The sequence below is a fragment of the Ahaetulla prasina genome, chromosome 2 (assembly GCF_028640845.1).
Source record: "Ahaetulla prasina isolate Xishuangbanna chromosome 2, ASM2864084v1, whole genome shotgun sequence".
Lineage (NCBI taxonomy): Eukaryota > Metazoa > Chordata > Lepidosauria > Squamata > Colubridae > Ahaetulla > Ahaetulla prasina.
Window position 1 is genome coordinate 270,327,552 of NC_080540.1, and position 14,490 is coordinate 270,342,041.

Below are 14,490 nucleotides of genomic sequence, written 5' to 3' on the forward strand. Positions count from 1 at the left end.
AGAAAAATAGGTATTGGGAGTGTATTATTTTCTCTCTTTTTAATAAAACAAGTTTCCACGAAAGAGAAAATATAAGGAAATAGAAAAAAGGGATTGGGAAAAAAAGATCAGAAAAAGTGCAGAAAAGAAAAATAGAAAAAGTAACTTTCTACAGTTCAGATAGAAATCTAGAATACATTAGCCTCTTACTTTAAAATTAATAATAAACATTCAATAAACAGTTTTAACTATCAATTCCAAAAAGTTTCATTTCTTTCAGTTTCAAGCAAAAAATCCAAAATGGTTTCCAGATAGAAATAAAAGACAAAGTATATTTTTTTATTCAAAATAGTTTTGCCAATGCAACCAATTCCATTAACTTCACCATCCATTCCTCCATAGTTTCAATTTCTGCTTACAGGAGTCTTGCTGCTGTTGTTATATGTAGAAACAAAGTACCATGTTTTCTTTTAATCTGTTTATCCATCAAGCCTAAAAAGAAAACACCTGGTTTCAATTGTACATATATTTTGTAAATAAATGTATCACCCAATTGTCAAATCATATTCATCCAACTCCAATAACCTCCTATTCCTCAAAGTCACCTGGTCTTTCATCCATACCAGGTATCAAGCAGCAAAATACAGTTTTAAGTCAGATAATCTTAGCCCCTTTTAGGAGTATATATTTCTAATTTATAGGTCATATATTTTAATAATAAATCCACATATGAAAAACCACCAATTGTGCTTCAACAAACAGATGGTGGTTTTAGAATGTTGTTATTTTTAAGTAATGAAGAGCCTGGATAGCTTGGCTTCCTTATTAATTGCAACATAGGTTTAAGCTGATATATGTGTAGTATATATATAGGTAATCTTGGACTTGCGACACAATTGAGCCCAAAATTTCTGTTGCTAAGCAAGACAATTGTTAAGTGAGTTTTGCCCCATTTTATGACTTTTCTTGCCACAGTAGTTAAATGAATCACTACAGTTGTTAAGTTAGTAACACAATTGTTAAGTGAATCTGGCTTCCCCATTGGCTTGTCAGAAGGTCGCAAAAGATGATCACATGACCCCAGGACACTGCAACTGACCTAAATATGAGTCGGGGCTGTTGCAATGGTTGTGTGAAAAATAGTCATAAATCACTTTTTTCAATGCCATTGTAATTTTAAATGAATGGTTGCACGTCTAGGTATAGTTTTCTGTAGTAATTACCTACCTTTAGTTTGATGTTTCTGTCCACACAGCTTTTCTTGTGATATTTTTTACTACTATAAATTGATGTTTATATTTTTTTCTTAAAGGAGACTGGATATAGAAACCTTGGCAAGCCACATTTTAATTAACCAATACCTTCCACAAAATCTAGCCCAAGATCTGTTGTTACTAGGCCTAGATTGATATATGTTGCAAATTTCTTGTTTTACAGTAATACATTCAGAGAAAATAGGAGTTAAAAACAGCCCATTCCAAAGCTCTGGCATTTCTTGTTTCCCTTTTCACTTATGCAAGTGATACTTACTTAGTTTTCTGAATAACCAGGATGTGTTAAGCTGGGAACTACAGAGTCAGCAGAAGAGATTTTCTCCATTCTCTCAGGAATAAGTATGACCTATAGACTGATGCGATGACTCCGTGGCTAAGACGCTGAGCTTGTCGATCAAAAGGTCGGCAGTTCAGCGGTTCAAATCCCTAGTGTCGCGTAGCGTCGTGAGCTCCCGTTACTTGTCCCAGCTTCTGCCAACCTAGCAGTTTGAATGCACATAAAAAATGCAAGTAGAAAAATAGGGACCACCTTTAGTGGGAAGGTAACAGCGTTCCGTGTGCCTTTGGCATTTAGTCATGCCGGCCAAATGACCATGGAGACGTCTTCGGACAGCGCTGGCTCTTTGGCTTTGAAACGGAGATGAGCACCACCCCCTACAGTCAGGAATGACTAGCATATATGTGCGAGGGGAACCTTTACCTTTACCTTATAGACTGATAGGCAACTGAAGAGCCTACATTAATATAGCTAGCAAAGGGATAAAGACTCAATATTGTCAATTAAAGTTGCTAGTTGTAATGGTGTTAGGAATTACTAAACTGATTGTGTTCACAAGATTGTTAAATAGACCACAATGGGCTGGATATAGATGACAACCTACAGATGAAATCCAAAGCCATCATATTAAAAGTATTTTATATACATCCTGCTTAGTCAATACGATTGGAATTACATAATAAGCTGGATAAAAAGTCCAGACCTAAACAAACCCATTTTAATTTAATTTAATGGCTTCGTGAACATATTCTTTCTAGAATCATGTTTTGTAAAACACTTGCTATGATTTCCACGCTTTCACTCTCAGAAGCTAGGGAAGATTTCCCAAACTTGGGGTGAATCTTGGTTGTTTGGCAGGTTTTTCAGTTACAATTTGGCAATAGAAACAGTTGTTCAGGGAACATTTTAACAAAAGAAGGGTTATATAAATTGGCTAAGAGCCAAAAGAAGATCATCTGTTATTATATGACACAAAACCCTTAGGGGAACTTTGCTGATTCATGTGATGGGTAAATACATTTATCACAGGCAATGCAGGCACATTTCATCCATATCAGATGGGACTTTATCATGTATCTGATTAGCTTTAGTAACTTCAGTCCCTCAATTTCTATGCTTTGAAAACACATTATTTTGGAATCTATAATTTCTCTTCCCCTCCCTCCCAGTGATTAACCATATCTATAAAATAATGAATTCCAATTAAAACTGGTAACTATCAACACGGTGAACTACAGAATAAGGTTTTGTTGTTTTAAAAATAGGGCAGTTGGAGATCGAAAAATAGTTACCTCTATAATGCATTAACATTCTAGTTCCATCTCAGCAGTCGGACAGTTCTTACTCAGATTTTCCCACTTGGGCCCTCCAGGTTATATCCAGTGGTGAGATTCAAATAATTTAACAACCGGTTCTCTGCCCTAATGACCAGCTGGGTGGGCGTGGCTCTGTGGTCATGTGACTGTGGGTGTGGCCAACTCAACATCACTCACGTCGATGGGCACTTCGCCTTAGCTGTTACAATGTAATAAGAGGCAGTTTCTGTAAGCAGGGCAATAAAGATTAGGCTAGAAACACCACCAGAAGGTTTCCTTCCTGCCTTCCTTACAGGATTAGCCCTGTAAAGTGGGGAAAAACAAAATAAGATTTCTTCCAACAACCGGTTCTCCAAACTGCTTAGAAAGTTAACAACCAGTTCTCCCGAATAGGCGCAAACTGGCTGAATCCCACCACTGGTTATATCTGATCATGACATCTAGAATTCTCAGGGTCCAGTTGACTTAGAATCTGGGCAGCAAATTGGAAAAGACTGTCTTCTTACCATGTAGCATGATATCCATCTTACTAGAGGAATTAGTAGCTATAATTAGTACTGACTATAGGAGCAGAGTGGGGGCATTCAGCGGAGCAAATGTGTGGCAGCTCTGAGGTGAAAAGTGCATTGAGGTGGGAAGTACATTCATGACGGAATTAGTCCACCTTCTATTATGATATTAAGCTATTTCAGGGCCCCTGATTGTACAGTAGAAATAATATTGACAAATATTATATGGAGGAATTTTGATGGAGAAATCAAATATCCATGTGTCTGTACACTTTGCTTAGGATTAATTTAAGGTTATTTTCTCTATTAAGTTGTCCAGATGCATTGTGATTGCAACTCATTGGAATGTGGGAGTTTTAATCCCAGGCTGTTTAAATGATTCAAACTAGACAAAGCCTCTAAATACATTTTGCAGATGTTAGGACAGAAGTACACCAAGTGAAGAATAGGATGAAAAGACAAGGCTTTGTCTATTACACTCTTCCAACTAATATGAAGTGGAAAAAAACTAATATGAGTGGAAAAATCTTTTGCAAAATTTTATTAATTTACAGTACTTATTCTTGTCCTGTCCTGTCTTATAGACACCTAAAAAAAAATCCCACAAACCAAGGGAAACTGTCTTCACACTGAAAATCTGGATTTACTTCTGCCAAGATCACCATCATTTTTTCTGAATTTAGCACTCATTGTATATCTGTGTTTATATGGACGTACATAAGCATAACTTGTCTAGGCATTAATCAATCGTCACTTTCAAATTTCTGAATGTTTTATTTCAAGTGCAAGTGACAGACTGGTGATCTCATTCTTCTGATATGCATCTTTGACTTGGATAATGTACATACATACATACATACCCATTTTGCTTCTCCCTAAGGGAATACGCACCGATTATGAAGGACACAAAAAAGGAGTTTGGAACAAAAAATCCAAAGTATTAAACATAGGTGATAAGAAGAAAAGGAAACATAGCTCAGCCCAATTTACATTTATGTCACTCACTGCACCTTGCATATTATTCTTCCTTCTACCACATCCATACACTGCTTCTTGCATTGTCTTTGTATTTTAAATTTCCTGACTTTTTTAGGATCTCATCTCCATCTAAACATGATTTTCTTAGTCTTCTCCTTTATCTTGGCCTATTTATTATTACCTGTTCAGAACAATGTGAAGTCAAAGCTGCTAATTCTTTAGCTGACGTTGGCCTTTCTGTGCAATCATGTTCTTCTCAAAAACTGTATGATTGTATGACTGTAACTTTGTTGCTTGTATCCTTACGATTTATACTGAAATAGATTGTTTCCTGATTGCTTAATTGTAGCCTATGACTATCATTAAGTGTTGTAAGTGTTGTACCTTGATAAAGGTACCTTTTCCTTTATGTATACTGAGAGCATATGCACCAAGACAAATCCCTTGTGTGTCCAATCACACTTGGCCAATAAAAAAATCTATTCTATTCTAAAACCTAGCATGTTATAATGCATGGGCAAGTGTATATGTGGATCCAATGAGTCTGCCTTTAATCAAGTATGTTATTCCAATTATCAATCACATATGCAGTTTTCACACTCATGTTAAACATGCTGTTGCTTCTTTTATTTTTCTTTGACTGCATTTTGCAAATATTTTCCCTCCATATAAGTTGCACTATTTCTTTCTCTCATATTCTTTTTTGGCACAATAATTCTCGTATATGAGGTTTCCCTCCCTCATCTGCAGCCTTTTTCACCTCATTATTCAAAAAGGAGTCTTTACTTTCACACACTTCTGTGGCACTCCATAAAATTTTTTTGCTCTGTTCTAGGAAGCTTCCATGTTTTCTTTTCTCACATCTGCTTTCCATTCATTTTTATACTTTCACTTCTTACAGTCATTTGACTTCCCTCTCATTTTTTCACTTCTTTTCTTCCATTTGCCCATAAATCCATTCTTAAGACTTGTCTGTTTCACATTCAGGCCACCTCATTATCCCTTGATTTTTCATTAATTCTATCAAAGTTCCACTTATACCATCCAATTAATCATTGTTTTCCATTTATATTCATTTTTTTGTTAAGTGTAGCCATGAAAAGACGTACAGTTAGGCCATGTAGCTGAAACAGACAGATGTCTTTTCTAAACAAATACCAACCAGACACTATTCTCAATCTTGCTTTGATCTCAGAATGGCCAAGTCACATTTTTGAACTTGTTCCTCTTATTTCTACTTATTTATACATGATTTCATTCATAATTTCTCCCAAACTGATTTCTTGTGTCATCACTGGAGAGCTACATATAACTATAACCAACTTATGGATGCCTTACTTACCTATGCAGCAGGATCCAGAATTCAGCAGCCATATACTTACCAACATTGGATACATACTTTGTAAGCCTTGCATTCATTGTAGTTTCTGAATATTTGTCAAAGGCCATTCTGTGTAAAAAGTATTGCAAGAATCCAGTTGGGTGATCCATATAATACACATTATCTAGGGACTGCCTTGCAAGCCAACTGTTGTGACTCAGGCCCAAGTAGGTAGTAATAAACTTATTCCATGGAAAAACAAACAAACTTTATTCGAACAGTTGGGAATTACTTCATTCCCAGCATCGTTCAACTCAAAGTAAAACAAATGCCTCCCAATACAAATTCCTCAGTTATCTCGCAAACCTTGGTCCAATTAGTCTGCCAAAGGCCCTTCCTGGCAAACGTCCAGAAGCCACAAAAACAAAAATGTAGCAGAAGACACAGCTACAATGTTGTTTTCCGGCAAAGCTCAAACGCCAGTGCTGGTCTGCTTTAAGCCTTATGGGAGGGGCCAATCATCTCTTGGCCCTACTCTCAAGTTGTCCTCTCTGCTTGAGCTGCTCTTGCCTTCTGGCACCTCTTCTCATGCATGCATTAGGAGCAGGCTCCTCCTGTTCCTCTGCCTCACTACTATCGTCTCTGGAGGTTCTGGAGTCCACACCTCACTTCCTGATGGTCCTGGCCTCACCTCAGCCTCACCTCTGTCCAACTCCATTGTCAGCTCCGTAGGCTGCTGACGGACCACAACACCAACACAGATAGTTCTCACTTAACAACTACAATTGGGACCAGCAGCTCCATCACTAAGTGACACAGTTTTAAAGTAAAAAATCACGTGACTACATCCAATTTACATCAATTCCAGCTGTGGTCGTGAAGCAATTCACTAATGGTTATTAAGCATCACATCATGTGTCCATGATTGTAACTTTTGGTCAGCTTCTCCATTGATTTTGGTGGTCAGAAGTCAGCTTTGATGGTCACACATGGTGATCATGTGACTGTAGGTTCAATGTAATAGCCGTAAGTTCAAGGATTAGTTGTAAATCTACTTTTCAATGCGGTTTTAAGTTTGAATGTTGGCTGAACAAGACAATAAGAGTTTATTAGAGAGTAAGTTGTTTGTTTCTAGGTGGAGGGTAATGTAAAGTTATGGAATCCATCATCAACCATTACATTACCCTCCACCTAGAAACAAACAACCTACTCTCTAATAAACAATTTGGTTTCAGAAAAAAATTATCATGTAACTTACAACTTCTTCACTGCAAAAATATATGGACTATTAATCTTGATCAAGGCAAAACAATAGATGCAATTTACATAGACTTCTGTAAAGCTTTTGACTCAGTGGTACACGACAAACTTCTCCTCAAACTAAAATCCTACGGCATCTCCAGACCCCTCCACAATTGGGTAACAGCGTTTCTGTCAAACAGACAACAAGTGGTCAAAATAGGCAGTGTCCTATCAAATTCTGTTCCTGTCAATAGTGGCGTTCCCCAAGGCAGTGTTCTTGGACCAACACTCTTCATATTATATATTAATGATCTCTGCGATCATATTAAAAGTAATTGTGTTCTCTTTGCTGACGATGTCAAACTATTTAACACTACCAACAATACAGCTACCCTTCAAAAAGACCTTGACTTTGTGTCAAAATTGTCTAAAACCTGGCAACTCCAAATCTCAACCAGCAAATGCTCTGTCTTACACATTGGAAAAAAGAATCTAAACACTAAATACAAACTCGACAGACATTATCTTACAGATGACCCCCACCCTGTCAAAGACCTTGGAGTCTTCATATCCAATGACAAGTGCCAAAGCCCACTGCAACTACATCGCAAAAAAGGTATTAAGAGTTGTAAACCTAATCTTATGTAGCTTCTTCTCCAAAAACACTATACTACTAACCAGAGCTTACAAAACATTTGCTAGACCAATTCTTGAATACAGTTCGTCTGTCTGGAACCCATACCACATTTCAGACATCAATACAATTGAACGTGCCCAGAAATATTTTACAAGAAGAGTTCTCCACTCCTCTGAATACAACAAAATACCTTAATGCCCTTCCTGGCTGGTACTGGCCACTCAGGCGGTGACACGAGGCTGGCTCCAGAGGATTATCAACGCTTCTTTGTTGGAAGGGGTTTTCCCTGCCGCCTTGAAAGAGGCGGTGGTGAGACCCCTCCTTAAGAAGCCTTCCCTGGACCCAGCTGTTTTGGGTAATTATCGTCCAGTCTCCAACCTTCGCTTTGTTGCGAAGGTTGTAGAGAGTGCCGTGGCGCGACAGCTACCCCAATACCTGGATGAAGACGTCTATCTAGACCCGTTCCAGTCCGGCTTCCGACCCGGATACAGCACGGAGACAGCTTTGGTCGCTTTGGTGGATGATCTCTGGAGGGCTCGGGACAGGGGTTATTCCTCTGCCCTGGTCCTATTAGACCTCTCAGCGGCGTTCGATACCATCGACCATGGTATCTTGCTGCGCCGGTTGGGGGGATTGGGAGTGGGAGGCACCGTATATCGGTGGTTCTCCTCCTATCTCTCTGACCGGTCGCAGACGGTGTTGACAGGGGGGCAGAGGTCGACCGCGAGGGGCCTCACTTGTGGGGTCCCTCAGGGTCGATTCTCTCGCCCCTGCTGTTCAACATCTACATGAAGCCGTTGGGTGAGATCATCAGTGGTTTCGGGGTGAGATACCAGCAGTACGCTGATGACACCCAGCTGTACTTTTCCACCCCGGACCACCCCAATGAAGTTGTTGAAGTGCTGTCCCGGTGTTTAGAAGCCGTACGGGTCTGGATGGGGAGAAACAGGCTCAAGCTTAATCCCTCCAAGACGGAGTGGCTGTGGATGCCGGCACCCCGATTCAGTCAGCTGCAGCCGCGGCTGGCTGTTGGAGGCGAGTTATTGGCCCCAAAGGATAGGGTGCGCAACTTAGGTGTCCTCCTGGACGATCGGCTGTCGTTTGAAGATCATTTGACGGCCGTCTCCAGGGGGACCTTCCACCAGTTGCGCCCCTTCCTTGATCGGGATGCCTTATGCACGGTCACTCATGCGCTCGTTACCTCTCGCTTGGATTACTGTAATGCTCTCTACATGGGGCTCCCCTTGAAGTGCACTCGGAGGCTTCAGTTAGTCCAGAATGCAGCTGCGCGGGTTATAGAGGGAGCTACACGTAGCTCCCATGTAACACCGATCCTGCGCAGGCTGCACTGGCTGCCTGTGGCCTTCCGAGTGCACTTTAAGGTGTTGGTTATGACCTTTAAAGCGCTCCATGGCTTAGGACCTGGGTACTTACGGGACCGCCTGCTGCTACCACACGCCTCCCACCGACCCGTACGCTCCCATAGAGAGGGACTTCTCAGGGTGCCGTCCGCCAAACAATGCCGGCTGGTGGCCCCCAGGGGAAGGGCCTTCTCTGTGGGAGCGCCCACACTCTGGAACGAGCTTCCCCCGGGTCTACGTCAAATACCTGACCTTCGGACATTTTGTCGCGAACTAAAAACACATCTCTTTATCCGCGCGGGGCTGGCTTAAATTAGTTTTAATGGGAAATTTTATTAATTTTTAAACGGGGTTTTTTAGTATGGAAATTTTTAATCTCAGGCTAATTTAAATAAGTTTTTTAAATGGTATTTTAATCTGTATATTGTATTGTTTTATTTTGCCTGTACACCGCCCTGAGTCCTTCGGGAGAAGGGTGGTATAAAAATCAAATAAATAAATAAATAAATAAATGCCACCAGACTTGAATCCTGGGTTTAGAAAACTTAGAACTCCACCGCCTCTGACAGGACCTGTGTTTAACTTATAGAATCATCTATTGCAATGTCCTTCTTGTTGAAGACTACTTCAGCTTCAATCACAACAATACAAGAGCAAACAATAGATTTAAACTTAATGTTAACCACTCCAATCTTGATTGCAGAAAATATGACTTCAGTAACAGAATTGTTAATGCTTGGAATACTCTGTGGTCTCTTCTCAAAGTCCCCAAAGCTTCAACCAAAAACTGTCTACTACTGACCTCACCCCTTTCCTAAGAGGTCTATAAGGGGCATGCATAAGAGCACAAACGTACCTACCGTTCCTGTCCTACTGTTGCTTCATGCTTATACTTATGTATGGTGTTATGACAAATAAAATAAATAAAATAAAAAATAAATAAAGTTAGCACTGAGATCAGCTGTCTCTCAGCGCTATTTATACATGATGTTCATCTTAAGCCACCATCTGGCAGCTAAGACCCCCCCCCCATCAGCTATTTGTCAGTTTTAAGATTCCCGCCTCCATGGAGTGTCTCTGTCTTCCCCGGTGCGCAATGCATGACATCATCAGAGTCAGCTGCTGTCCCTTCGTTGCAGCTGCTTCCCCATCCATCGCATATGCCACCCTCCACCACCAGAGGTCACTACAGTAGTTTTGGTGGCTTCATCTCCTCCTCGCCCCCCCGGAATGTCGAGTCCCATCCACGGCTTGACATTGTGTCTCAGTTAACTGTCAAAAATATGAGACTGTGTGCGTTTGTATACTTGTGAAAAGGCATGTTCTGTATAGAATGATGATGTATAATATCAGTCTAAAAAGTGATGACTGTAGTAAGTATCTGCCAAAATATTGATTTGTGCAATAAAAGCAAAAAATATTTAATGCATACCAGTTTTATTTATTTATATATTTATTTATTTTTCATATTTTTATACCGCCCTTCTCCGAGGACTCAGGGCTGTATTTATGTGTACAGCATAAATAAAACATAGATATCAAAAAATTTTAAAATACAATATTCAATTAAAAATCTGATTCAATAAGCTTCATGTTACAATTACTGAATAAAAGTTAATAAATAAATTAAAACCCCTTAAAAACTCACTAAAACCCCTCAATATTAAAATTAATCATTAGGCCAGCCCTGCTTGATGAAAGAGAAAGGTTTTGAGCTCGCGTTTAAAGGTCCAAAGATCAGAGAATAACAAACTCCAAATAAAGAACTGTTCTCTGCACTGAGGATATACATATCAAATGGTTATATTTGTTACCAAAACAAAAAGATAATGAATGCAATTTTGTTTTGAAAATTAAACAGTGTTTAAATATGTGACTAGGTACACAAAATCAGATTAGAAGCTTTCATAGACCTGAGGGTATTTTAAACATAATGTGTTGATAATACATCAGAAATATTATGTTGAAAGTGAAATTAAAATCGTTTGCAGATCATTCTTTATGGCAATTGCAGAAACATTTTTTTCTGCAGGTAGTTATAGCATATGGATAGCAATAGATTACTTCCTAATATTATTGCCACACATGATAAATACGATCTACATGTATTTTTTCCCCCTCATGTTATGCTGTAGGAGAAAAAATATTTTAAATCTTGCATACCAAATCGGAGGCCCAAGTTGTTAGAATATTAATATAACTTGCAAATGTAAGAATATTTAAACCCTTTTCTATGTTTTATTTATTTTACCAGCTAATTAGGATATTTAGTTTATACTGATGCAGATTTTATGGTATATGATAGAATTACCTCTCACTCTTTCTCTATCCATTTTATTAACATATAATGTTGGAGTGTTCAGGACAGTTCGGGTGGTGACAATTATATTTAGCCTGGCATATTCATGTAATTTGACTTCCTGCCTGATCTAGCTTCTTCAAATATATTGGTAGTATGATTTTACTAGTTCTATACCAGGAGTGAAATTCAGCAGGTTCTGGAGAACCAGTAGCGGAAATTTTGAGTAGTTCAGAGAACCGGCAAATACCACTTCTGGCTGGCTCCAGAGTGGGGTGAGAATGGAGATTTTGCAATATCCTTCCCCTTCCCACCAAGCCACCAAGCCATACCCACCAAGCCATGCCATGCCCACCAAGCCACGCCCACAGAACTGGTAGTAAAAAAAATTGAATTCCACCACTGTTCTATACTTTTGAGGTTTTTGTTTCTATAGTAATGCAGAAAAGAGGCTTTGCTTGTGGTCAGAAGATTATGTAAGTACAGATAGTTCTCAAACACAATTGCAACAAGGCTTCTAGTTGTAAGTCTTTACAGTGGTACATTTAGGCACTCATGTGACTAGACCCAATTTCATAACATGGTCATTAAGCTCCATGGTCATTAAATGACTATGCAGTTAAGCAAATGCTGCAGTTATAAGTATGAACCCACTCTTCCGAATGGGCTTTTTTTTTTTTGGCCAGAAACCAGCAAAAAAATGCTGGAAACTGTCAAAACGGTTACAAATTGTGGTCACATGATAATGGGATTCTGCAAACTAGTTCTAAAGTCCAGCCAGTTGCCCAGCATCCAAAACACAGTCATATGACTGTGGGATGTGTGTGGCACAATCTTTTTTGAGGCCAGAAGTGTTTTACAGGCTATAAAGTACATGTTATAGGCCTGTTGTAATTTTGATTGGTCTAAACCAGTGGTCTCCAACCTTGGCAACTTTAAGCCTGGAGGACTTCAACTCCCAGAATGCCCCATCCAGCTTTGCTGGCTGGGGCTTTCTGGGAGTTGAAGTCCGCCAGGCTTAAAGTTGCTAAGGTTGGAAACCTCTGGTCTAAACAATCAGTCATAAGTCAAGGGCTACCTGTAACTTACTCCGATAGATAGATAGATAGATAGATAGATAGATAGATAGATAGATAGATAGATAGATAGATAGATAGATAGATAGATAGATCAATGACCTTTTCTTGGCATTCAAAGAGCTTCTAGCAATTTGGGCTGTAAATCATATATTGGACTGTGTTTATTCTGTCTCTTTAAGAGTTTCTCTGAATAACATGTGAGGCCTATAGTAGGATAGTTATTTTCAACTTGGAGCAGGAATGAATAACATTGTTTCCCAGATGTTGGTAAAGACACTATCCCTAATTAGCATAATCAATGTTGGTTACAATCCAGTGGAGGGGATTCAAATCCTATCTCCAGGAATTTACAGAAAAAGTAAATTAGTTCAAGCTGCTCGTGGAATATATACTTCTTTCTTTATATATAGTTCAATCACTTTTTCCAAATTTCTCTTGCAAACACTTGCGCTGGGCTTACTGAACTTATTGTTAGCAAGCATTTGCTTGCTTGACTGCCACATCTACAATTCCTGTCTCTCACCCAAACATTACTGATTCCAATCATAATGTCAGATTAGCTAATTCTTGGCCTTACTTTAAATGCAAACTATTGCACAACGAATTCAGTTTTTGTACATGAACTTGACATTGGTGGGAGGGAAATTGGAATGCTAATTAGATTTCCCTGTCTGCTAAGAGACCCATTTCGGCTTCTTTGAGAGACATTCAACTTTCAATTCTCTGAGGATAATTCTCCAGGCAATGGGCCTGGGAATAAGAACTCCTTTCCCCCCCACCCCTAGAACCAAACTTCCTATTAGACCTTGTAATAAAAGTGAAATTGCGTTATAATGAGACCTGTGTATGCATGAGACATACTCAAATATAAGTTAGTTAGAATATATTAGGTTCAAAGGCCGGCAGCATGTTTGAAGCCTCATAACTTATGTATATATGTATTTTGCAGTTTTCCTTACCTTACAAAAATGATGGGCGCAGCTTGATTGAAAGGTAAGAATGGAAGAGCAGGAAATTGCATCAGACGATGGTTTTAAGCAGATGAGCATTTTCTTTTCTGCTTAGTAACATTTATACTTGCTTTTTAAAAAAGGACTAAATTATGCTGGTTACTTTCCATTCCAAGACTGGTCTGAAAACAAATTAAAGAATACTTGATTTTAATTGGAATTATTTTTTAAGATAAAATGTTTTGGATTACATTTTTAGAAAAAAAAAATATAGACTTGATTTCTGGACCAAGATTTGAATTCTTAATCCTGAATCCAAGTATACAATGTATCATTTTCATGTCCAGAAAACCGTATATCAAAATAGATCACTGCTTCCTCATCCTTCTGCTGGAAATCATTATACATGGAAAGCTGGAAAAAGAAAAAATAATTAACTCAGAACCATTGTGCACTTTCTCTCCAGTGCTTCTTGCACTCCTCCCTTTTTGGTTTAAACAATAACTGCAAAGAAAGAGACATTCCAAGTTGGCTCTGTAAGGCTCTTTCCGTCTATTTCCCTCTCTGCAATTATGTCATCAATGGAATTTATTAAAAAGTGTGCATTGTATGCAGAAGAATTTCTATTCCTACACTTTCAGGCTTCATTCAAAGTGAAATCATCTCCAAAACTGATCTATGTCCTCCCAAAATTTTCAGAAAAATTAAGACACAATTATACAGAAAGTACTCCCAGGACAGTAGAAGGAAAGGGAGAAGATGTATTTTCACGGTCGGTTGTAACTTCCTAATGGGAGTAACTAAGTCTTTCCTAATGGGAGTAAAAGTCTTTCCTAATGGGAGTAACTAAGTCTTAACTAAGTCTTTCTTTTCTAGTTCCAGTCAAAGGAAGGATATATCAGGAACTGGTTTTTCATTCCATATTTGTAATAGTATGACATAGCCATTCCACTATTGTGATACTTTTCCTCTCCCCCACTTCTTTCTCTCTCCCCCTTCTCTCTCCCCTTTTCTCTCTCTCTCACACTCACACACACTGCAGAAAATATTAAATGGTTATTTGCCCAAGGCAAGTTTATTTCTACATCTCTTCCACTTCGTATTTAGTACCCTCCACTCCCTGTCAACCCTATTGGCCGTCAGCCATGGAGTTCTCAAGGGCACGAGATTGAGAAAGCTGACTGATCAACTCCACTGCATTGCATAATAACAGCAACTCCCCATGGAAGTAGTAATGCCAGTTTTTCATTGCAGAAGAAAAAAATGTT

General features: G+C 39.0%; 1 long non-coding RNA gene across 1 annotated transcript; it reads right to left on the reverse strand.

Annotated features, from left to right (window-relative positions):
• Positions 1-216: 216 nt before the first annotated feature.
• Positions 217-13,646, reverse strand: LOC131191608 (uncharacterized). The gene is made up of 4 exons (XR_009153538.1): positions 13,232-13,646; positions 2,823-5,783; positions 1,510-1,732; positions 217-471 (listed from the first exon to the last, which is right to left on the reverse strand). It is a non-coding gene; the product is annotated as an uncharacterized LOC131191608 (long non-coding RNA).
• Between the last annotated feature and the right edge of the window lie 844 nt (positions 13,647-14,490).